This window comes from Nerophis ophidion, linkage group LG02, assembly GCF_033978795.1.
Source record: "Nerophis ophidion isolate RoL-2023_Sa linkage group LG02, RoL_Noph_v1.0, whole genome shotgun sequence".
In the NCBI taxonomy this organism is placed as follows: domain Eukaryota; kingdom Metazoa; phylum Chordata; class Actinopteri; order Syngnathiformes; family Syngnathidae; genus Nerophis; species Nerophis ophidion.
The window spans coordinates 39,576,324-39,600,744 of NC_084612.1; positions in this window are offsets into that span (position 1 = coordinate 39,576,324).

The window sequence follows — 24,421 nt, forward strand, 5'->3', positions numbered from 1 at the left end:
GTTTCGGCTTCAAACTCGCACAGGAGAGAGTTTGAACCCTTCTGATTAAAAGTATAGATCAAAATTTTGATAAGTTTTAAGGTTTTGATTTTACGCGCCTTCAAAGATCCCCTGCGCAAATTTTCCTAAAAAAGATAATTTTTACCTCTTTGAGCTGTAATTTGACCCCCTTAAAATGCTTCAAAACTCACCAAACTTGGCACACACATCAGGACTGGCAACAATTGCGAGCTAATGAAAAAACCAAACCCCAAAACTCAAAATTGTGCTCTAGCGCCCCCTAGGAATACAACACAGACAAACTACTCCTAGGAAGAAAACAAAGACAAAACTGCGTGTAACTTCCGGTAGGAATGTCAGAGAGACATGAAACAAAAACCACTATGTAGGTCTGACTTAGACCTACATTTGAATAATTAACATACTTTGGCCAAAATCAACAGGAAGCTTGATATTTTCACTTCAATACAACAACTGCATTACTTTCACAATGCATTAAATAGTGGCAGCAAAGCTTCTCCTGCCGTGGGGCTCGGGGACAGCAACCCAAGGCGCGCTCGCACCTTCGCACCCTAATTTGACCCCCTTAACATGCTTCAAAACTCACCAAATTTGACACACACATCGGTATGGAGCGGCAGACCAACTTATTAAGCAACCAAACCCCAAAAATGAAAATTGCGCGCTAGCGCCCCCTAGGAAGAGACAAAAAACAGACTGCGTGTAACTTCCGTTAGGAATGTCGTAGAGACATGAAACAAAAACCTCTATGTAGGTCTGACTTAGACCTACATTTCCAATGAAATACTTCTATACCGAAAATCAACAGGAAGTTGGCAAAAACCCCTTCAAAACTAAATTTGTGCAAAAAATGCCTTTTTTGCCTCTTTGAACTGATATTTGACCCCCTTAAAATGCTTCAAAGTGCAAGTTAAAGCTATACTATGCCAAGCGAAAGCCATTTGTCAACAACATCCAGAAACACCAATCTGTAATTTGACCCCCTTAACATGCTTCAAAACTCCCCAAATTTGACAAACAGGTCGGTATGGAGCGGCAGACCAACTTATTAAGCAACCAAACCCCAAAAATGAAAATTGCCCGCTAGCGCTCCCTTGGAAGAGACAAAAAACAGACTGCTTGTAACTTCCGTTAGGAATGTCGTAGAGACATGAAACAAAAACCTCTGTGTAGGTCTGACTTAGACCTACATTTCCAATAAACACTTCTGTACCTAAAATCAACAGGAAGTTGGCAAAACCCCTTCAAAACAAAATTTTTGCAAAAAATGCCTTTTTTGCCTCTTTGAACTGAAATTTGACCCCCTTAAAATGCTTCAAAGTGCAAGTTAAAGCTATACAATGCCAAGCGAAAGCCATTTATCAACAACATCCAGAAACGCAAATCTATAATTTGACCCCCTTAACATGCTTCAAAACTCACCAAATTTTACACACACATCAGGACTGGTGAAAATTGCCATCCAATAAAAAAACCAAACCCCAAAAATGAAAATTGTGCTCTAGCGCCCCCTAGGAAAATAAACTGATAAAACTGCTTGTAAATTCTGTTAGGAATGTCGTAGAGTGATGAAACAAAAACTTTTATGGAGGTCTGACTAAGATCGGGACTCGGGACACGGCGGCGGCGGCGGCGGACCCGACCAACGCTGCTTGCAGCTTTAATTAGGGTCCGCCCTGCAATGGCAAAGGACATCCATGTCCTTTGCCATGCAAGGACCCTATTGAATCTGCTGCGTTTTATTATTATTATTATTATTGTTTATTCCGCACCTTCTCGCCCTAATTTGACCCCCTTAACATGCTTCAAAACTCACCAAAGTTGACACACACGTCGGTCTACTGGGACAGCCCAACATATTAAGCAACCATACCCCAAAAATGAAAATTGCGCACTAGCGCCCCCTAGGAAAAAAAAAAAAACAGACTGCTTGTAACTTCCGTCAGGAATGTCGTAGAGACATGAAACAAAAACCTCTGTGTAGGTCTGACTTAGACCTACATTTCCAATAAAAAATGTCTATACCCAAAATCAACAGAAATTTTGCAAAAACTCATTCAAAGCAACATTTTCGCAAAAAAATGCTATTTTTGCCTCTTTGAGCTGCAATTTGACCCCCTTAGAATGCTTCAAAACTCACCAAACTTGGCAGACACACCAGGACTGGCAGAAATTGCGATCTAATGAAAAAAAAAATTAATAAAACTCAAAATTGCGCTCTAGAGCAATTTTTGAATAAAACACAGACAAAACTGCTTTCAGGAGGAAAACACAGACAAAACTGCTTGTAACTTCCGGTAGGAATGCCGGAAAGACATGAAACAAAAACCACGATGTAGGTCTCACTTAGACCTACATTTTAATAATTGACAGCTTGCAGAAAAAATCAACAGGAAGTTGTCAATTACCCCTTCAAAATAAAAGTTTTGTGAAAATCCGTCACCTTTCTTCAAAAGTTATCTCCTCTGAGCGCGTTTGTCGTTTCGGCTTCAAACTCGCACAGGAGAGAGTTTGAACCCTTCTGATTAAAAGTATTGATCAAAATTTTGATAAGTTTTAAGGGTTTGATTTTACGCGCCTTCAAAGATCCGCTGCGCAAATTTTCCTAAAAAAGATACTTTTTACCTCTTTGAGCTGTAATTTGACCCCCTTAAAATGCTTCAAAACTCACCAAACTTGGCACACACATCAGGACTGGCAACAATTGCGATCTAGTGAAAAAAACAAACCCCAAAACTCAAAATTGTGCTCTAGCGCCCCCTAGGAATACAACACAGACAAACTGCTCCTAGGAAGAAAACAAAGACAAAACTGCTTATAACTTCCGGTAGGAATGTCAAAGAGACATGAAACAAAAACCACTATGTAGGTCTGACTTAGACCTACATTTGAATAACTAACATACTTTGCCCAAAATCAACAGGAAGCTTGATATTTTCACTTCAATACAACAACTGCATTACTTTCACAATGCATTAAATAGTGTCACCAAGGCTTCTCCTGCCGTGGGGCTCGGGGACAGCAACCCAAGGCGCGCTCGCACCTTCGCACCCTAATTTGACCCCCTTAACATGCTTCAAAACTCACCAAATTTGGCACACACATCGGTATGGAGCGGCAGACCAACTTATTAAGCAACCAAACCCCAAAAATGCAAATTGCGCGCTAGCGCCCCCTAGGAAGAGACAAAAAACAGACTGCGTGTAACTTCCGTTAGGAATGTCGTAGAGACATGAAACAAAAACCTCTATGTAGGTCTGACTTAGACCTACATTTCCAATGGAATACTTCTGTACCGAAAATCAACAGGAAGTTGGCAAAAACCCCTTCAAAACTAAATTTTTGCAAAAAGTGCCTTTTTTGCCTCTTTGAACTGATATTTGACCCCCTTAAAATGCTTCAAAGTGCAAGTTAAAGCTATACTATGCCAAGCGAAAGCCATTTATCAACAACATCCAGAAACGCCAATCTGTAATTTGACCCCCTTAACATGCTTCAAAACTCACCAAATTTGACACACACGTCGGTATGGAGCGGCAGACCAACTTATTGAGCAACCAAACCCCAAAAATGAAAATTGCCCGCTAGCGCCCCCTAGGAAGAGACAAAAAACAGACTGCTTGTAACTTCCCTTAGGAATGTCGTAGAGACATGAAACAAAAACCTCTGTGTAGGTCTAACTTAGACCTACATTTCCAATAAACACTTCTGTACCTAAAATCAACAGGAAGTTGGCAAAAACCCCTTCAAAACAAAATTTTCGCAAAATATGACTTTTTTGCCTCTTTGAACTGAAATTTGACCCCCTTAAAATGCTTCAAAGTGCAAGTTAGAGCTATACAATGCCAAGCGAAAGCATTTTATCAACAACATCCAGAAACGCAAATCTATAATTTGACCCCCTTAACATGCTTCAAAACTCACCAAATTTTACACACACATCAGGACTGGTGAAAATTGCCATCCAATAAAAAAACCAAACCCCAAAAATGAAAATTGTGCTCTAGCGCCCCCTAGGAAAATAAAATGATTAAACTGCTTTTAAATTCTATTAGGAATGTCGTAGAGTGATGAAACAAAAACTTCTATGGAGGTCTGACTAAGATCGGGACTCGGGACACGGCGGCGGCGGCCAACGGCGGACCCGACCAACGCTGCTTGCAGCTTTAATTATTATTATTATTCCGCAGCTTCGAACCCTAATTTGACCCACTGACCATGCTCCAAAACTCACCAAATTTGGCACACACATCGGTAAGGCTTGGCAAAAACACATATTAAGCAACCAAACCCCAAAAATGAAAAATGCGCGCTAGCGCCCCCTACGAAAAAAAAAAAACAGACTGCTTGTAACTTCCGTTAGGAATGTCGTAAAGACATGGAACAACAACCTCTATGTAGGTCTGACTTAGACCTAGATTCCCCATTAGAAATGCCTATACCTAAAATCAACAGAAATTTGGCAAAAACCCATTCAAAGCAAAATTTTCGCTAAAAAATGCTATTTTTGCCCCTTTGAGCTGTAATTTGACCCCCTTAACATGCTTCAAAACTCACCAAACTTGGCAGACACATCAGGACTGGCAGAAATTGCAATCTAATGAAAAAAAAAAAAAAAAAACTCAAAATTGCGCTTTAGCGCAATTTTTCAATAAAACACAGAAAAAACTGCTTCCACGAAGAAAACACAGACAAAACTGCTTGTAACTTCGGGTAGGAATGCCGGAAAGACATGAAACAAAAACTTCTATGTAGGTCTCACTTAGACCTACATTTTAATAATTGACAGCTAGCAGAAAAAATCAACAGGAAGTTGGCAATTACCCCTTCAAAATAAAAGTTTTGTGAAAACCCGTCACCTTTCTTCAAAAGTTATCTCCTCTGAGCGCGTTTGTCGTTTCGGCTTCAAACTCGCTCAGAAGAGAGTTTGGACCCTTCTGATTAAAAGTATAGATCAAAGTTGTGATAAGTTTTCAGGTTTTGATTTTACGCGCCTTCAAAGAACCCCTGCGCAAATTTTCCAAAAATATATCGTTTTTACCTCTTTGAGCTGTAATTTGACCCCCTTAAAATGCTTCAAAACTCACCAAACTTGGCACACACATCAAGACTGGCAACAATTGCGAGCTGATGAAAAAACCAAACTCCAAAACTCAAAATTGTGCTCTAGCGCCCCCTAGGAATACAACACAAACAATACCCTAATTTGACCCCCTTAACATGCTTCAAAACTCACCAAATTTGACACACACATCGGTATGGAGCGGCAGACCAACTTATTAGGTAACCAAACCCCAAAAATTAAAATTGCGCGCTAGCGCCCCCTAGGAAGAGACAAAAAACAGACTGCTTGTAACTTCCGTTGGGAATGTCGTAGAGACATGGAACAAAAACCTCTATGTAGATCAGACTTAGACCTACATTTCCAATGAAGCACTTCTATCGCAAAAATCAACAGGAAGTTGGCAAAAACCCCTTCAAAACAAAATTTTCGCAAAAAAGTCAATTTCTGCCTCTTTGAACTGAAATTTGACCCCCTTAAAATGCTTCAAAACTCCCCAAACTTGGCACACACATCAGGACTGGCAAACATTGCGATCTAGTGAAAAAAACAAACCTTTAAACTCAAAATTGCGCTCTATTGCAATTTTTGAATAAAACACAGAAAAAACTGCTCCTAGGAAGAGGAAACAGATTAAACTGCTTGTAACTTCTGGTAGGAATGTCGGACAGACATGAAACAAAAACCTCAATGTAGGTCTCACTTGGACCTACATTTTGATAATTGGCATCTTTCAGTTAAAATCAACAGGAAGTTGGCAATTACCCCTTCAAAATAAAAGTTTTGTAAAAAGCCGTCACCTTTTTCCAGACAAAACTGCTTGTAACTTCCGTTAGGAATGTCGTAGGGACATGAAACAAAAACCTCTATGTAGGTCTGACTTAGACCTACATTTCCATTAAACACTTCTATACCTAAAATCAACAGGAAGTTGACAAAAACCCCTTCAAAACAAAATATTTGCAAAAAATGCCTTTTTTGCCTCTTTGAACTGATATTTGACCCCCTTAAAATGCTTCAAAGTGCCAGTTAAAGCTATACTATGCCAAGCGAAAGCCATTTATCAACAACATCCAGAAACACCAATCTGTAATTTGACCCCCTTAACATGCTTCAAAACTCACCAAATTTTACACACACATCAGGACTGGTGAAAATTGCCATCCAATAAAAAAACAAACCCCAAAAATGAAAATTGTGCTCTAGCTCCCCCTAGGAAAAAAAACTGACAAAACTGCTTGTAAATTCTGTTAAGAATGTCATAGAGTGATGAAACAAAAACTTCTATGGAGGTCTGATTAAGATCGGGACTCGGGACACGGCGGCGGCGGACCCGACCAACGCTGCTTGCAGCTTTAATTATTATTATTCTTCCGCAACTTTGAACCCTAATTTGACCCACTGACCATGCTCCAAAACTCACCAAATTTGGCACACACATCGGTAAGGCTTGGCAAAAACACATATTAAGCAACCAAACCCCAAAAATGAAAAATGCGCGCTAGCGCCCCCTACGAAAAAAAAAAAACAGACTGCTTGTAACTTCCGTTTGGAATGTCGTAAAGACATGGAACAAAAACCTCTATGTAGGTCTGAGTTAGACCTAGATTCCCCATTAGAAATGCCTATACCTAAAATCAACAGAAATTTGGCAAAAACCCATTCAAAGCAAAATTTTCGCTAAAAAATGCTATTTTTGCCCCTTTGAGCTGTAATTTGACCCCCTTAACATGCTTCAAAACTCACCAAACTTGGAAGACACATCAGGACTGGCAGAAATTGCAATCTAATGAAAAAAAAAAAAAAAAAAACTCAAAATTGCGCTTTAGCGCAATTTTTCAATAAAACACAGAAAAAACTGCTTCCAGGAAGAAAACACAGACAAAACTGCTTGTAACTTCGGGTAGGAATGCCGGAAAGACATGAAACAAAAACTTCTATGTAGGTCTCACTTAGACCTACATTTTAATAATTGACAGCTAGCAGAAAAAATCAACAGGAAGTTGGCAATTACCCCTTCAAAATAAAAGTTTTGTGAATACCCGTCACCTTTCTTCAAAAGTTATCTCCTCTGAGCGCGTTTGTCGTTTCGGCTTCAAACTCGCTCAGGAGAGAGTTTGGACCCTTCTGAATAAAAGTATAGATCAAAGTTGTGATAAGTTTTCAGGTTTTGATTTTACGCGCCTTCAAAGACGCCCTGCGCAAATTTTCCTAAAAAATTTACTTTTTTCCTCTTTGAGCTGTAATTTGACCCCCTTAAAATGCTTCAAAACTCACCAAACTTGGCACACACATCAGGACTGGCAACAATTGCGAGTTGATGAAAAAACCAAACCCCAAAACTCAAAATTGTTCTCTAGCGCCCCCTAGGAATACAACGCAGACAATACCCTAATTTGACCCCCTTAACATGCTTCAAAACTCACCAAATTTGACACACACATTGGTATGGAGCGGCAGACCAACTTATTAGGTAACCAAACCCCAAAAATGAAAATTGCGTGCTAGCGCCCCCTAGGAAGAGACAAAAAACAGACTGCTTGTAACTTCCGTTGGGAATGTCGTAGAGACATGAAACAAAATCCTCTATGTAGGTCTGACTTATACCTACATTTCCAACAAAACACTTCTATAGCAAAAATTAACAGGAAGTTGGCAAAAACCCCTTCAAAACAAAATTTTCGCAAAAAAGTCAATTTTTGCCTCTTTGAACTGAAATTTGACCCCCTTAAAATGCTTCAAAACTCACCAAACTTGGCACACACATCAGGACTGGCAAAAATTTCGATGTAGTGAAAAAAACAAACCTTAAAACTCAAAATTGCACTCTATTGCAATTTTTGAATAAAACACAGAAAACTGCTCCTAGGAAGAGGAAACAGATCAAACTGCTTGTAACTTCTGGTAGGAATGTCGGACAGACATGAAACAAAAACCTCAATGTAGGTCTCACTTAGACCTACATTTTGATAGGTGGCATCTTTCAGTTGAAATCAACAGGAAGTTGGCAATTACCCCTTCAAAATAAAAGTTTTGTAAAAAGCTGTCACCTTTTTCCAGACAAAACTGCTTGTAACTTCTGTTAGGAATGTCGTACAGACATGAAACAAAGACCTCTATGTTGGTCTGACTAAGATCGGGACTCGGGACACGGCGGCGGCGGCCAACGGCGGACCCGACCAACGCTGCTTGCAGCTTTAATATTATTATTATTATTATTATTCCGCAGCTTCGAACCCTAATTTGACCCACTGACCATGCTCCAAAACTCACCAAATTTTAAACACACATCGGTAAGGCTTGGCAAAAACACATATTAAGCAACCAAACCCCAAAATACAAAATTGCGCGCTAGCGCCCCCTATGAAAAAAAAAAAACATACTGATTGTAACTTCCGTTAGGAATGTCGTAGAGACATGAAACAAAAACCTCTATGTAAATCTGACTTAGACCTACATTTCATAATAGTATGTTCTGGGGCAAAAATCAACAGAAATATTGCAAAAACCCATTCAAAGCAAAATTTTCGCAAAAAAATGCTATTTTTGCCTCTTTGAGCTGTAATTTGACCCCCTTAAAATGCTTCAAAACTCACCAAACTTGGCAGACACATCAGGACTTGCAGAAATTGCAATCTAATGAAAAAAAAAATAAATAAAACTCAAAATTGTGCTCTAGCGCAATTTTTCAATAAAACACAGAAAAAACTGCTTCCGGGAAGAAACCACGGACAAAACTGCTTGTAACTTCCGGTAGGAATGTCGGAAAGACATGAAACAAAAACTTCTATGTAGGTCTCACTTAGACCTACATTTTAATAATTGACAGCTAGCAGAGAAAATAAACAGGAAGTTGGCAATTACCCCTTCAAAATAAAAGTTTTGTAAAAACCCGTCACCTTTTTCAAATCGACACTTCTCCCAGTGCGTTTGTCGTTTCGGCTTCAAACTCGCACAGGAGAGAGTTTGAACCCTTCTGATTAAAAGTATAGATCAAAGTTTTGATAAGTTCTCAGGTTTTGATTTTACGCGCCTTCAAAGAACCCCTGCGCAAATTTGCATAAAAAATTTCATTTTTGCCTCTTTGAGCTGTAATTTGACCCACTTAAAATGCTTCAAAACTCACCAAACTTGGCACACACATCAGGACTGGCAACAATTGCGAGTTAATGAAAAAACCAAACCCAAAAACTCAAAATTGTGCTCTAGCGCCCCCTAGGAATACAACACAAACAATACCCTAATTTGACCCCCTTAACATGCTTCAAAACTCACCAAATTTGACACACACATTGGTATGGAGCGGCAGACCAACTTATTAGGTAACCAAACCCCAAAAATTAAAATTGCGTGCTAGCGCCCCCTAGGAAGAGACAAAAAACAGACTGCTTGTAACTTCCGTTGGGAATGTCGTAGAGACATGGAACAAAAACCTCTATGTAGATCAGACTTAGACCTACATTTCCAATGAAGCACTTCTATAGCAAAAATCAACAGGAAGTTGGCAAAAACCCCTTCAAAACAAAATTTTCGCAAAAAAGTCAATTTCTGCCTCTTTGAACTGAAATTTGACCCCCTTAAAATGCTTCAAAACTCACCAAACTTGCCACACACATCAGGACTGGCAAACATTGCGATCTAGTGAAAAAAACAAACCTTTAAACTCAAAATTGCGCTCTATTGCAATTTTTGAATAAAACACAGAAAAAACTGCTCCTAGGAAGAGGAAACAGATCAAACTGCTTGTAACTTCTGGTAGGAATGTCGGACAGACATGAAACGAAAACCTCAATGTAGGTCTCACTTGGACCTACACTTTGATAATTGGCATCTTTCAGTTAAAATCAACAGGAAGTTGGCAATTACCCCTTCAAAATAAAAGTTTTGTAAAAAGCCGTCACCTTTTTCCAGACAAAACTGCTTGTAACTTCCGTTAGGAATGTCGTAGGGACATGAAACAAAAACCTCTATGTAGGTCTGACTTAGACCTACATTTCCATTAAACACTTCTATACCTAAAATCAACAGGAAGTTGACAAAAACCCCTTCAAAACAAAATATTTGCAAAAAATGCCTTTTTTGCCTCTTTGAACTGATATTTGACCCCCTTAAAATGTTTCAAAGTGCCAGTTAAAGCTATACTATGCCAAGCGAAAGCCATTTATCAACAACATCCAGAAACACCAATCTGTAATTTGACCCCCTTAACATGCTTCAAAACTCACCAAATTTTACACACACATCAGGACTGGTGAAAATTGCCATCCAATAAAAAAACAAACCCCAAAAATGAAAATTGTGCTCTAGCTCCCCCTAGGAAAAATAACTGACAAAACTGCTTGTAAATTATGTTAGGAATGTCATAGAGTGATGAAACAAAAACTTCTATGTAGGTCTGACTAAGATCGGGACTCGGGACACGGCGGCGGCGGCGGCCAACGGCGGACCCGACCAACGCTGCTTGCAGCTTTAATTAGGGTCCGCCCTGCCAGCAAAGGACTCCATGTCCTTTGCCATGGCAAGGACCCTATTGAATCTGTAGCGTTTTATTATTCTTTATTATTATTCTTTCTTCCGCACCTACGCGCTGCAACTTCACCCCCTTAACATAATTCAAAACTCACCAAAGTTGACACACACGTCGGTCTACCGTGACACCACAACATATTAAGCAACCAAACCCCAAAAATCAAAATTGCGCGCTAGCGCCCCCTAGGAAGAGATTAAAAACAGACTGCTTGTAACTTCCGTTAGGAATGTCGTAGAGACATGAAACAAAAACCTCTGTGTAGGTCCGACTTAGACCTACATTTCCAATAAAAAATGTCTATACCTAAAATCAACAGAAATTTTGCAAAAACTCATTCAAAGCAAAATTTTCCCAAAAAATGCTATTTTTGCCTCTTTGAGCTGTAATTTGACCCCCTTAAAATGCTTCAAAACTCACCAAACTTGGCACACACATCAGGACTGGCAGAAATTGCAATCTAATGAAAAAAAAAAAAAAAAAAACTCTAAATTGCGCTCTAGCGCAATTTTTTTATAAAACACAGAAAAAACTGCTCCGAGGAAGAAAACAAAGACAAAATTGCTTGTAACTTCCGGTAGGAATGCCGGAAAGACATGAAACAAAAACCTCTATGTAGGTCTCACTTAGACCTACATTTTAATAATTGACAGCCTGCAGAAAAAATCAACAGGAAGTTGGCAATTACCCCTTCAAAATAAAAGTTTTGTGAAAACCCGTCACCATTCTTCAAAAGTTATCTCCTCTGAGCGCGTTTGTCGTTTCGGCTTCAAACTCGCTCAGGAGAGAGTTTGGACCCTTCTGATTAAAAGTATAGATCAAATTTTTGATAAGTTCTCAGGTTTTGATTTTACGCGCCTTCAAAGATCCCCTGCGCAAAGTTTCCTAAAAAATGTCCTTTTTGCCTCTTTGAGCTGTAATTTGACCCCCTTAAAATGCTTCAAAACTCACCAAACTTGGCACACACATCAGGACTGGCAACAATTGCGATCTAGTGAAAAAACCAAACCCCAAAACTCAAAATTGTGCTCTAGCGCCCCCTAGGAATACAACACAGACAAACTGCTCCTAGGAAGAAAACAAAGACAAAACTGCTTGTAACTTCCGGTAGGAATGTCGTAGAGACATGAAACAAAAACCACTATGTAGGTCTGACTTAGACCTACATTTGAATAATTAACATACTTTGGCAAAAATCAACAGGGAGCTTGATATTTTCACTTCAATACAACAACTGCATTACTTTCACAATGCATTAAATAGTGTCAGCAAGGCTTCTCCTGCCGTGGGGCTCGGGGACAGCAACCCAAGGCGCGCTCGCACCTTCGCACCCTAATTTGACCCCCTTAACATGCTTCAAAACTCACCAAAATTGACACACACATCGGTATGGAGCGGCAGACCAACTTATTAAGCAACCAAACCCCAAAAATTAAAATTGCGCGCTAGCGCCCCCTAGGAAGACACAAAAAACAGACTGCTTGTAACTTCCGTTAGGAATGTCGTAGAGACATGAAACAAAAACCTCTGTGTAGGTCTGACTTAGACCTACATTTCCAATAAACACTTCTATACCTACAATCAACAGGAAGTTGGCAAAATCCCCTTCAAAACAAATTTTTTGCAAAATATGCCTTTTTTGCCTCTTTGAACTGAAATTTGACCCCCTTAAAATGCTTCAAAGTGCAAGTTAAAGCTATACAATGCCAAGCGAAAGCCATTTATCAACAACATCCAGAAACGCAAATCTATAATTTGACCCCCTTAACATGCTTCAAAACTCACCAAATTTTACACACACATCAGGAATGGTGAAAATTGCGATCCAATAAAAAACCAAACCCCAAAAATGAAAATTGTGCTCTAGCTCCCCCTAGGAAAAAAAACTGACATAACTGCTTGTAAATTCTGTTAGGAATGTCGTAGAGACATGAAACAAAGACCTCTATGTAGGTCTGACTAAGATCGGGACTCGGGACACGGCGGCGGCGGCGGCGGCCAACGGCGGACCCGACCAACGCTGCTTGCAGCTTTAATTCTTACTGTTGCCTTCCACAACCTCTAAGGAAAACAACAGTTGTACCCAAAACCGTCAGGTATGGAAATAAACACATCGGCCTGGCTATAAGAATATATCATTATTTGAAGACCCATCCATCTTCTACCGCTTTATCCGAGGTCGGGTCACGGGGGCAGCAGCCTAAGCATGGAAGCCAAGACTTTACTCTCCCGAGCCACTTCGTCCAACTCTTCCCAGGGGATCCCAAAGCGTTCCCAGGCCAGCCGGGAGACATAGTCTTCCCAACGTGTCCTGGGTCTTCCCCGTGGCCTACCGGTTGGACGTGTGCTTAACACCTCCCTAGGGAAGCATTTGGGTGGCATCCTGACCAGATCCCTGAAACACCTCATCTGGCTCCTCTCGATGTGGAAGAGCAGCGACTTTACTTTGAGCTCCTCCCGGATGGCAGAGCTTCTCACCCTATCTCTAAGGGAGTGGAGGGAACTCATTTCAGCCGCTTGTACCCGTGATCTTGTTCTTTCGGTCATAACCCAAAGCTCATGACCATAGGTGAGGATGGGAACGTAGAAAGACCGGTAAATTGAGTTCCTTCTTCACCACAACGGATCGATACAGCGTCCGCATTACTGAAGACTTCGCACCGATCCGCCTGTTGATCTCACGATTCACTCTTTCCCTCACTCGGGAACAAGACTTATAGGTACTTGAACTCCTCCACTTGAGGCAGGGTCTCCTCCCAAACCCTGAGATGGCACTCCACCCTTTTCCGGGCGAGAACCATGAACTCGGACTTGGAGGTGCTAATTCTCATCCCAGTCACTTCACACTTGGTTATTTGAAGACACAATAAATCTATTTGGATTGGACGGTAGCACGTATAGAAAGTCAAATTTATATGTTTTACCTTTTAAAAGGTGACCTATGATGGACGGTGTGGTTGCATTGGTGGGGTGGCCGTGCCAGCAACTTAAGGGTTCCAGTTTCAATCCCCGCCACCGCCATCCTAGTTCCTGCCGTTGTGTCCTTGGGCAAGATACTTTACCCACCTGCTCTCAGAGCCACACACACTGATTGAAAAAAAATAAATAATAAAATTTAGACAATGGGTTTCACTATGTAAAGTTCCATGAGTCACTAGAGAAAATCGCTATATTAATGTACTTCATCCCAATTCACTTTACAATTTTAGTCTACGTTAGTGGTCTATTGGATACGCCGCAGTGTAACCATTGTTTGCGGAGGCATTCTCTTTAGATTAAAAAAGAGTGCATGGTAAATGTTGCCAAGTGTGACTCCAACCTTAGAACCCTTTTCCACTGCAGCGGCTCAAGAGCCAGCCCGGATTTGGATTTTAAAGCTTTCCTTTACCATTGTCAAGGCACTTGTGGCTGCCATCCACATTTGAGCTTTTTTGGTTTAATTATGACTCTAAAATATTGCTGGCCCAGGGAGTCAGAACAGTCTGTTTAATGAGGTGGGCAGGGTTTCTTCAAGTAAATGACAACAACTTACCGCCATCTTGGTTTTGCTCACAGTACCCAGCTAACTTCATGTGTGAATAAATGGAAAACACCATTAAATCCTGAATGCCAAAAGAGACCTGCTGTTCATTGTGCACTTAAACAGCTGTCCACTTATTTACAAGGCTCTTCTGGGACTATTGCCCGATTACATCTATACATTGATTACACAGAAAAGTACAGACTCTTATGCTCTGAGATCCAACGATCAGCTGTTGCTCTCCGTACCTTTTTGCTCGCCCTGAGCTGGGGAAAAAAGCTTTTGCCAAATGCAGCTCCTGGGAACTTTGTTACAAAGAGACTGGAAACTGACTGATTTTTTATCCTTAAATGTTTTTAAATCTACACAGAGCATTTGAAGCAGCCTCAGTCATTAGAAACTCTTTTACTTAATGTGTAATGTAATTATATTTGTTACTTTGCTGTTTCTTGGCCAGGACTCCCTTGAAAAAGAGGGTTTTAATCTAAATGGGACTTCTTCCTTCTGCCTACGACCCCGCACGGACCTCAGACCTTTTGGACGATGTACATCCAACACACACTTCAACAAACCTTACGGTATTTACATCCGGTTAATTTCCACACATAGTTTTCCATTCAAACACATGGTAGCATACGCACCCCATACAATCATCAATCACTCAATTAATTTGTTGAGCTTGATCCATTGTTGCTGTCAGGTTCAAACACTGATGACATTTATTAAACAAGATAAAAGGCAAAGAATCAAACAGAGACAGAATTAAATTTGGACTCAGATCCAAGGAGAGACATGGCCACTGTACACTCTTCGTACAGTCCTGCACCAAGCTCTGCCCCAAGATCATACTTCTTTATTTGACTTTCTCCCCCTTCTTCCCACAGCTGCTTCCTCAGGGAAGTGGGTCGTGAACAGCATTGCCTTCGGTTCCCGAACAGTTCAAAGAAAGTTCCATACAATTGTTCAAAGAGAGTCCCATAAAATAGTTCAAGAGAGTTCCATAAAATAGATCCAAAAGAGTTCGTAAAAATACTTAAAAGAGTTCTTCTGGAAGTTGGGCAGATCCTGCCATCTGTCTGCTTGGAAGTTCAGTGAAGTTTTTTGAGCATTCTTCTTGGAAGGTTTCAGCCTTTTGTCTTCTTGTCCGGAACACAATGTAATACAAAGTTGTATTTGATAATTTACACACAATTTTTCTGCTAGTTGCCGTGCCGTCTCCTTCCCCGGTCCTTACTTAACAGGCGTGCTTGCTCACTTGGGCGCTTAATACAAATGCGATGCTGGTTAAATGCTAATACAAATATTCCACAAGCTAAAGAGAATACTATGACACAAGTTTGACCCCCTGTAAGTTGTATTTGTTACATTTAATAATATTTAAAGTTGTCAGGAACTCACATGTTGACTGTAGCCGTCTCTTTGGGATGCAGAGACAGGAGACGACATGCAGTTACAATGGTAATTTGTCAAAAGCACAAACAGGACGAGCAGTCAGTACAATACAGTACAAAAACCTGTGGGAGACAGAAAACATGCCACACATGCATAGGCAGTGCAGAACAAACACAATGCACCAGATCGTCGGAGAAGCGAGGCTGTTGCTTTTCTGATTAGTGATCAGAGGCACGTGAGTTCCCTGATCAATAAACCGAGACAGGTATGTGGTGACAACCAGGGCCGTAACCAGGATTAGACAAAAGCCAAGAAAAAAAAATGTTGGTCCAAGAGGAGCTTTGAAAGTCTGAAATCGTGGTATCCCAGCACCATGTAAATAATATTACCTTGAGCAACACAATGAACAATCCATTTTTTTAATTAGTATGCAGAAATAAAACGTATTAACTATTTTTAAGTCATTAAAACCTAAGTTTAAAATCATTACTCAATTTCAACTTCAACCTGGAAATGAACCAAATAACTATTACGACAAACTCCAAGTCGTAGTGACGCGCCACGAGCCAAAGGAGATAATTACAATTCGCTAGCATCACAGCAAACGTTACCCAATCTGCTACCTCTCCTCTCCGCGAGGGCGTATACGTTTGTGATGTATGACGTATACGTTTGTGATGTATGACGTATACGTTTGTGATGTATGACGTATACGTTTGTGATGTATGACGTGATAGTATGTGATGTGTGTAAGTTTGTAATCATCTACTTCAAGCACCCTCTTTAGAGGATTGTAATAGAGATCCATTTGGATTCATGAACTTAATTATAAACATTTCTTCTGAAAAAAAAAAATTGTTAACATCAATATTTATGGGACAATTAAAACTTTAGCCCTCATGAACATTTGGGCCTATTACGGTACTGCATTTTCATGGGCTTTTGTTGGTGTCTCCCCTCAATAGCTCTGTTTATTGTTGCTGTTCTGAGTGTTGCTGGGTCGGGTTTGGTTCCAGAATTGGATTGCATTGTTATGGTATTGCCGTGTATTGTTTTGTTGAATTGAATAAAAAAAATATATATATATATATATATATATATATATATATATATATATGGAACATGTCCTCAAAAGATTTATCTGTCAACACAGAATATTGCATTGTTGTATTTATTTTCACAGTTTATGAACTTACATTCATATTTTTTTGAAGTATTATTCAATAAATATATTAATACATTTGTTTTGAATTATTGCTATTTTTAGAATATTTAAAAAAAAAAATCTCACTTACCCCTTGGCATACCTTCAAGTACCCCCAGGGTTACGCGTACCCCCATTTGAGAACCACTGCTGTAGTGTAATGCCCGCGTGAGAACGTATACTCGAATATCACGATAGAGTCATTTTCTATATCGCCCAGAGACAAACCCTCGATATATCGCCCAGCCCTAATTGCCTTACGTTGTTTGGAGTTGTAGCGGGCTCTGCATGAGCAAAGATCGGATATTGGTGATGTATAGCGCACATGATTCTACACAAAGTAAATTTGCAGTCAGTCATATTAACTTCTTTTTCCATCTATTCAGTTTCTACCGCTTATTCCCTTTGGGGACGCAGGGGGCGCTGGTGCCTATCTCAGCTACAATCGGGCGGAAGGCGTTGTACACTCTGGACAAGTCGCCATCTCATCGCAGGCCCAACACAGATAAACAGACATAATTTACACTCACGTTCACACACTAAGGCTAATTTAGTGTTGTCAATCAACCTATCTTCAGGTGCATGTCTTTGGAAGTGGGAGGGGCCTATCCCCAGGTGCATGTCTTCGGAGGTGGGAGGAAGCCGGAGTACCCGGAGGGAACCCACGCATTCACGGGGAGAACATGCAAACTCCACACAGAAAGATCCCGAGCTTGGGATTGAACCCAGGAATACTCAGGACCTTCGTATTGTAAGGCAGACGCACTAACCCCTCTTCCACCGTGAAGCCCCAACTTCTTTTTGTCACTAAAAAAAAACACAAGACCTGACCTCGGTGTCCTCAATGGTAGAGAAACAAAGCACTGGAACAGGAAATACACTAAACACAAGGAACATAATCACAAAGTCCAAAACTTTCACCTAAGATGATGACATATCGCATCGTTCTGTTTGTAAATATATTTTTAGTCATTACTCACACACAAAATTACCGTATTATTATGTTATTATGTGAATTTGTGTGCAGTGTGCCTTATATCCATCCATCCATTTTCTACCGCGTATTCCCTTTTGGGGTTGCGGGGGGCGCTGGCGCCTATCTCAGCTACAATCGGGCGGAAGGAGGGGTACAACCTGGACAAGTCGCCACCTCATCGCAGGGCCCTGCCTTAAATTATTCTTTAAAATATGTAAGATTAATACAAATTGGCACAAATGCATTTCTTTTCTACAAGTGCCATAGTACAAAAAATTGAATTGAAACTCCAGTGAATAGTTATGAGAAAAATACTCCATCAATGCTTCTCTAATGAAATATCAAACCCAAGCAAGTCCAAGCTTTAAAACACTGACACAAAATGAATTCCATTATTTCATCAGGACACAGAAATGCCAACCATCCAATTTCACCCAATTACTTACAGTATGTAGAAAACAATGAATCTACATGTAGTTCTTCTGCAAAGGACCAAGCAACCTCTGAACGGAATTCTACCAATGATTGGTGTTCGTGCTATGAACGAGACATGTAGGGACAGAGTAAAACAACACAGCGTGAGATCTCAAGCTACAAAGCTGTGTTGGAGATCATGGGCTTGTCTGATATGAGGTATACTTGAAAGTACATCCAACACAACATTGGCCTGTGCTCGAAACGACCACACCATGTCCCAAAGATATGTCCAAAGATGAGGGATTAGGTCTGCTTCTCTTGTACTAACAAATGTTCAGGCCTTACTTCACAGTCAAGGACTCACACTTGTTTAGCGTCCAATTCACTATCTGCGCAATTAGGGGGTGAACGACACAAAAAGATTGATTTTTTTTCATTTAAAAAAAACTTGACTGAGATTTGTCAGTATTGACTATTTTACTCAAAGAATTGTACATTGGTAAAAGGGAATAAAAAAAAATAGGTTAAACATTTTAATTTGTATTGTTAGACTGCTATCCTGTTTTACCCTCATAATTGTGTACAACAATTGAACGTTGTACATTGGTAAAAGGGAATAAAAAAAATAGGTTAAACATTTTAATTTGTATTGTTAGACTGCTATGCTGTTTTACCCTCATAATTGTGTACAACAATTGAAAGGGAAAATTCTAAATACTGCCCCTATAACTAATTAGTTTTGTACTTTGAATTGTGTTCATGTTCACACAAATGACAGGACATCTTGCGCATAAAGTCTTTTTTTATATTTCACTTTGGTAACTTAATTTTGTAGTAAATAAAAAACACTTGGTCCTCAGTAATTTGTGTTTAAATGTGTTATAATTTACTATTATAGCTTTAGAAAATTAGTTAAATGGGAACTGCACTTTTTGGGGGGGAATTTTCCCTAACGTTCACATTCATTCTGAAAGACATGCTGACTGATGCATTAAAAAATGCATTCTAACATGTAAATAAAAGTAAATAAAAGTCTGCTTACAACGAAGCCAGTGGGAGGTACTCTATTTCACCCTTAAAATCCGTTAAATAACCATTCAAAAACCGCCAACATTACTATATTTAAATTTTGTGACTTGAATAGTATCCAAGTATTAGTGATATTGTTATTATAGTGCCAATATTTTAATTTTCCTGAAGGAACTCTCCTGAAGGAATCAATAAAGTACTATCTATCTATCTAATACGAACAATTTATAGCGGCACAGTGATCACAAGCTTGTGTCCAATTTTGACATGATCGACTGGCTAGGGGTTTTCTCTCTTATTTGTTTACCGGAAGTTTATTGTAGATCATAAATCATGCATCTCACCTGGACAGAAAAACTCCGAGAACGTATTCCGACAAGTCGGCACACTTTGACAGCCATTTCGGACCCGGAAATGGCGAGAACGACATGAAAAAAGGCTTGGTTCCCCCAACCCCCAACTCCACCCAGTTTCTTTGCGAGGATTATGTCATCCTCCATCGAAACGGGAATATATGAACATCCTGGCAGCCGGCACCCAAATTAGAGCAGACATTGCACAGTAAGTGATGTCATTGGTGATTTTGAAATTAATACGCCACACATGCTTAAAATTATCAGAATGTGTAAATATTAAATGTTATTTTAAATGTGCCTGTTACTACATTACATATATACTTCATGTTAATAAAATCTTAAAGTAGGTGTTTGTCATTGTGACCCCAAAAAGCAGTAAACATAAGGCAATGGGCAGGTAAAGTGCAACAAGGATATGCACAAACTAAGCACATGGAAACTGCAAGAAAATAACCAAAGAGAGCTAACAAAAAAGAAATGCATAACACTAAGTGAAAAATGTGACAAACCGTGATAGTTCCTCTGAACACCAAGAGGCAAAACATTTTTGAATGAACCCACGTAAAAATAAAAAAAAAGAGACTGGCTTAAATAGCCCTCCAACACCAGATGAGACAATCAATGCAAACAAGCCGCAGGTGAGGAGGGAAGTGTTTAGAATGAGAGAAAATCGAGGGAAAAACAGAAAACAAACTTTGTTTTTTTAAGGTCTTTATAGACAGACTATAACAACTCCTATTGGCTCCTTTGTAAGCCAACTTTTGATAGCATTTATCCATCCATCCGTCCATTTTCTACCGTGTGGAGGGGCGTGGTCAACGCGTCCCCTGCGGGCGGGGCATGTGCAGGAGCCGGCTGTGAAGCGATGACAGGTGAGGAGATTTCTCAGCTGGAACGAGTCATCTAATCACCTGTCTCTTTATCAGGAGGGCAGGAGGCAGTGAGAGGGGGTCGAAAAGACCAGGCGAGACCCGGAGAGTCCTGACAGAAAGACTGGCGAGCGCAGGCTGCAAAACATCTCGGGGGTCTGAATTATTGTATGTGGAAAAAAGAAAAAGAAAATAAAACAGTGTCAAGCCAGAGTGGTGATTCCGAGTGGTCCTGAAGAATACGGGCAGGAAGAACGTCACAAGTGGCGACCAACAGAACGAACCTGACATGTCCACCACGAGCCCCCTGGAGGCGCTTGGCCAAGTCTTGGCAGAAGTGGCGGCGGCATCACAGCAGCAGACGCTGGTGCTACAGGCACTGATGGACAGGGCAGAGGGGGCATCAAACCCGAGAGGAGGTACCATGCAGCGCATGGTAGAGACCGAGGACCCCCACGCATACCTCGATGTCTTCGAGGCCACCGCCACGGCGTGCGGATGGCCGGAGGCGGAGTGGGGCACCAGGCTGCTGCCGCTCCTGGCGGGGGAGGCGCCGAGGGCGGCGCTGAGTCTCCCAGCGGCCGCCCGCATGGAGTTTACGAACTTGCGCTGAGCCATCTGGGATCGGATGGGAAGCAGCCCAGAGGACCACCGACGCCGATTACGGGCCTTGACGCTGGGCCCCGAGGACAGGCCCTTCACCCTAGCGCAACAGCTGCGGGATGCGGCGACCAGATGGCTCCAGCTCCAGGCAGCGGAAAGTCCGATGTTTGAGCTGGTGGTCTGGAGCAGTTCCTCGCGGCGATACCGGCCCGGACCGCTGCCTGGGTGAAATACCACAGGCCCAGCGATCTGATGACAGTGGGGAACCTCGCAAAAGACCACCTGGCGGTTCATAAGGAGGCGGACGCAAGACCCACACCGGCCCCACGGAGAAGGCCCATGGTACCGGAGGCCGCGAAAACCCCGGAGCTCCATCCCCGACCGGCGTGGGACGCGCCGACCCACGAGCAGGTTCCAGCGTCGGACACTCACAAAAAAAAAAAGAGAAACCCACGCACACACACGCCAGCAGTATTACAAAGGGGGAGGGGCAAATATAATCGTGCCTCTGCTTCTTGTTTTCAGGGTACCGGCGTTGCTGATGGAGGGCTTCCCTCGCAGACGGCACTGCGAACACCAGGGCAGGTGTGTTGGAGGTGCGGACAGCCCGGTCACACGCGGCGGGAGAGTTCCGCAATGGAGGTGGGCCAGGTGATCCGGGTTGCCGGGCCTCCAACACCCTTCCCCGATCCAGGGGAGACTTACTGCGTCCCGGTAAGGGTTCAAGGGAGTACACACCGGGCTATGGTGGATTCGGGCTGTAAACTGTGCATGATCCACCAGAACCTGGTTCGACCCGGGGCGTTGAGGTACGCGACACAAGGGAGGGTAATGTGTATACATGGGGATGTGCACACGTATCCCGTGGTGCCTGTCGAAATCTGGTATCGGGGCAAAAAACATACAGTAAAAGTCGCCGTAAGCGAGCGACTGACGCACCCATTGATTTTAGGGACAAATTGGCCGGGGTTCAGCCAGCTAGTGGAACAATGTATGGGGATGCGTTCATGGGCTGGAGGACAGGGGAGTATCCGCGCAGTACTCAGTGGCGACGCGAGTTCATGCGGCGCTGTCGAGCGGGAACCGGTGGGGGCTTTGCGGGAGGCCCCCCCGGCCCCCAAGTGGAGACCCACGGAGGACTTTCCCCTCGAACAGTCCCGTGATGAAACTCTGCGCGCGGCCTGGGACCAGGTGGATTACATCGACGGTCAGCTGGTGCACCCGGGGAAACTGCGGGTATTTCCCCACTTTTCCATTCTTAGAGATACGCTATACCGGGTGACCCGTGACACTCAAACAGGCGAAGAATACACCCCATTGTTGGTAACAAAACCCCGCCGGGAAATGGTTTTCCAGGCGGGGCATTGCAATCCCCTCGCAGGCCACGTGGGGTATGAAAAAACACTTAATCGGGTCATGGTCCGGTTCTATTGGCCAGGCATCCGGGCGGACATACGCCGATGGTGTACTGCCTGTCCGGACTGTCAGCTGGTGAACCCGGCGGCCATCCCAAAAGCCCCGTTGCGGCCATTACTGCTCAAAGAGGTCCCATTCGATAGAATCGGAATGGACCTGAGCACACGGGGATATCGATTTGTGTTAGTCCTAGTGGATTATGCAACCCGATATCCCGAAGCAGTGCCGCTGCGCTCCATCTCTGCAAAGAGTGTAGCACAAGCACTCTTTTCGGTCATCTCCCGGGTAGGGATTCCGAAAGAAATCCTTACCGACCAGGGCACGTCCTTTATGTCGCGCACGATAAAGGAATTATACGGGTTACTGGGAATTCAATCTTTCCGCACCAGCGTTTACCATCCACAAACAGATGGCCTGGTGGAAAGATTGAAAAAGACATTGAAAACCATGATCCGTAAATTCATACACGAGGACAAACCTAATTGGGACAAATGGCTGGATCCCTTGATGTTGATGTTCGCGATGCGGGAGGCACCCCAGACCTCCCTCGGCTTTACGCCCTTTGAATTACTTTACGGCAGGAGGCCGCGCGGCGTGCTGGACCTTATTAAAGAAAGCTGGGAGGAAGGCTCCAGCCGCAGTAAAAATGAAATTAAATACGTGTTGGACATGCAAGCAAAACTTCACAAGGTGGCGCACTTATCACGGGGAAATTTGCTCCGCGCCCAGCAACGGCAACAGCGCACGTACAATTGGTGGACCCAGCTGAGGAAATTTTCACCGGGAGAAAAAGTACTTGTGCTACTCCCAACCTCCAGCTCTAAATTACTGGCTAAGTGGCAAGGGCCCTTTGTGGTCACACGGCAGACGCGAGGTAGATTACGAGGTCCGGCGCTCGGACCGGGGCGGAGACATGCAAATTTACCACGTGAACCTGCTGAGGGCATGGAGGGAGGCCGAGCCTGTCTCCATGGTGACGGTAGTGAAGGAGGAGGAGGAGCTGGGGCTGGAGGTCCCCGCGCTCCGCCTCTCCACCTCCTCTTCCTTGTGATGACCAGCTCACATTGGCACAAAGAGCGGAGGTTGCTGAATTACAGTGTCGCTATTCAGATGTGTTATCCGCGCGGCCCGGGCGCACGAACCTCATCAGCCATCACATTGAGACCAGCCCGGGGATTACGGTGCGGTCTCGCCCCTAAAGGTTTCCCGAGCACCAGCGTAAAATGGTGCAGGACGAATTAAAAACCATGCTGGAGTTGGAAGTAATAGAAGAGTCCCACAGTGCATGGTGTAGTCCCATCGTGATAGTAGGGAAGAAAGATGGGTCAATACGCTTGTGTGTGGATTACCGCAAGGTGAATGAGGTGTCACGTTTCGACGCGTACCCAATGCCTTGGGTCGACGAGCTCCTGGATCGGCTAGGCACTGCGCGTTTTTTTTCCACGCTGGATTTAACCAAGGGATACTGGCAGATTCCCTTATCGCCAGAGTTCCGGGAAAAAACGGCCTTCTCCACTCCAGAAGGCTTATACCAATTTGTGGCACTCCCGTTTGGCTTGTTCGGTGCGCCCGCGACGTTCCAGCGCCTCATGGACCGGGTGCTGCGACCCCACGCGGCCTACGCAGCGGCATACCTGGATGATGTCATCATCCAGGGTAACAGCTGGGAAGAACATCTGCGGGGGGGGGGGGGGGGGGTACTTGAGTTCTTGAGGCTGGCGGGACTCACCGCCAACCCCGGGAAGTGTTCAATTGGTCGGAGGGAGGTACAGTATCTGGGGTACCACTTGGGGGGGGGGGACAAGTGCGACCGCAGGTTGACAAAACGGCGGCGATCGCAGCATGCCCGCCCCCCAAGACGAAAAAGGAGGTGAGGCGGTTTTTGGGCATGGCCGGGTACTACCGCCGCTTCAATCCCCCGATTCGCGGACTTGACCAGACCTCACCCGAAAGGGTGCGCCAGAACTGGTCCAGTGGACGGAGCAGTGCCAGCAGGTGTTCGAACAGGTAACATCTGCACTCTGCGAGG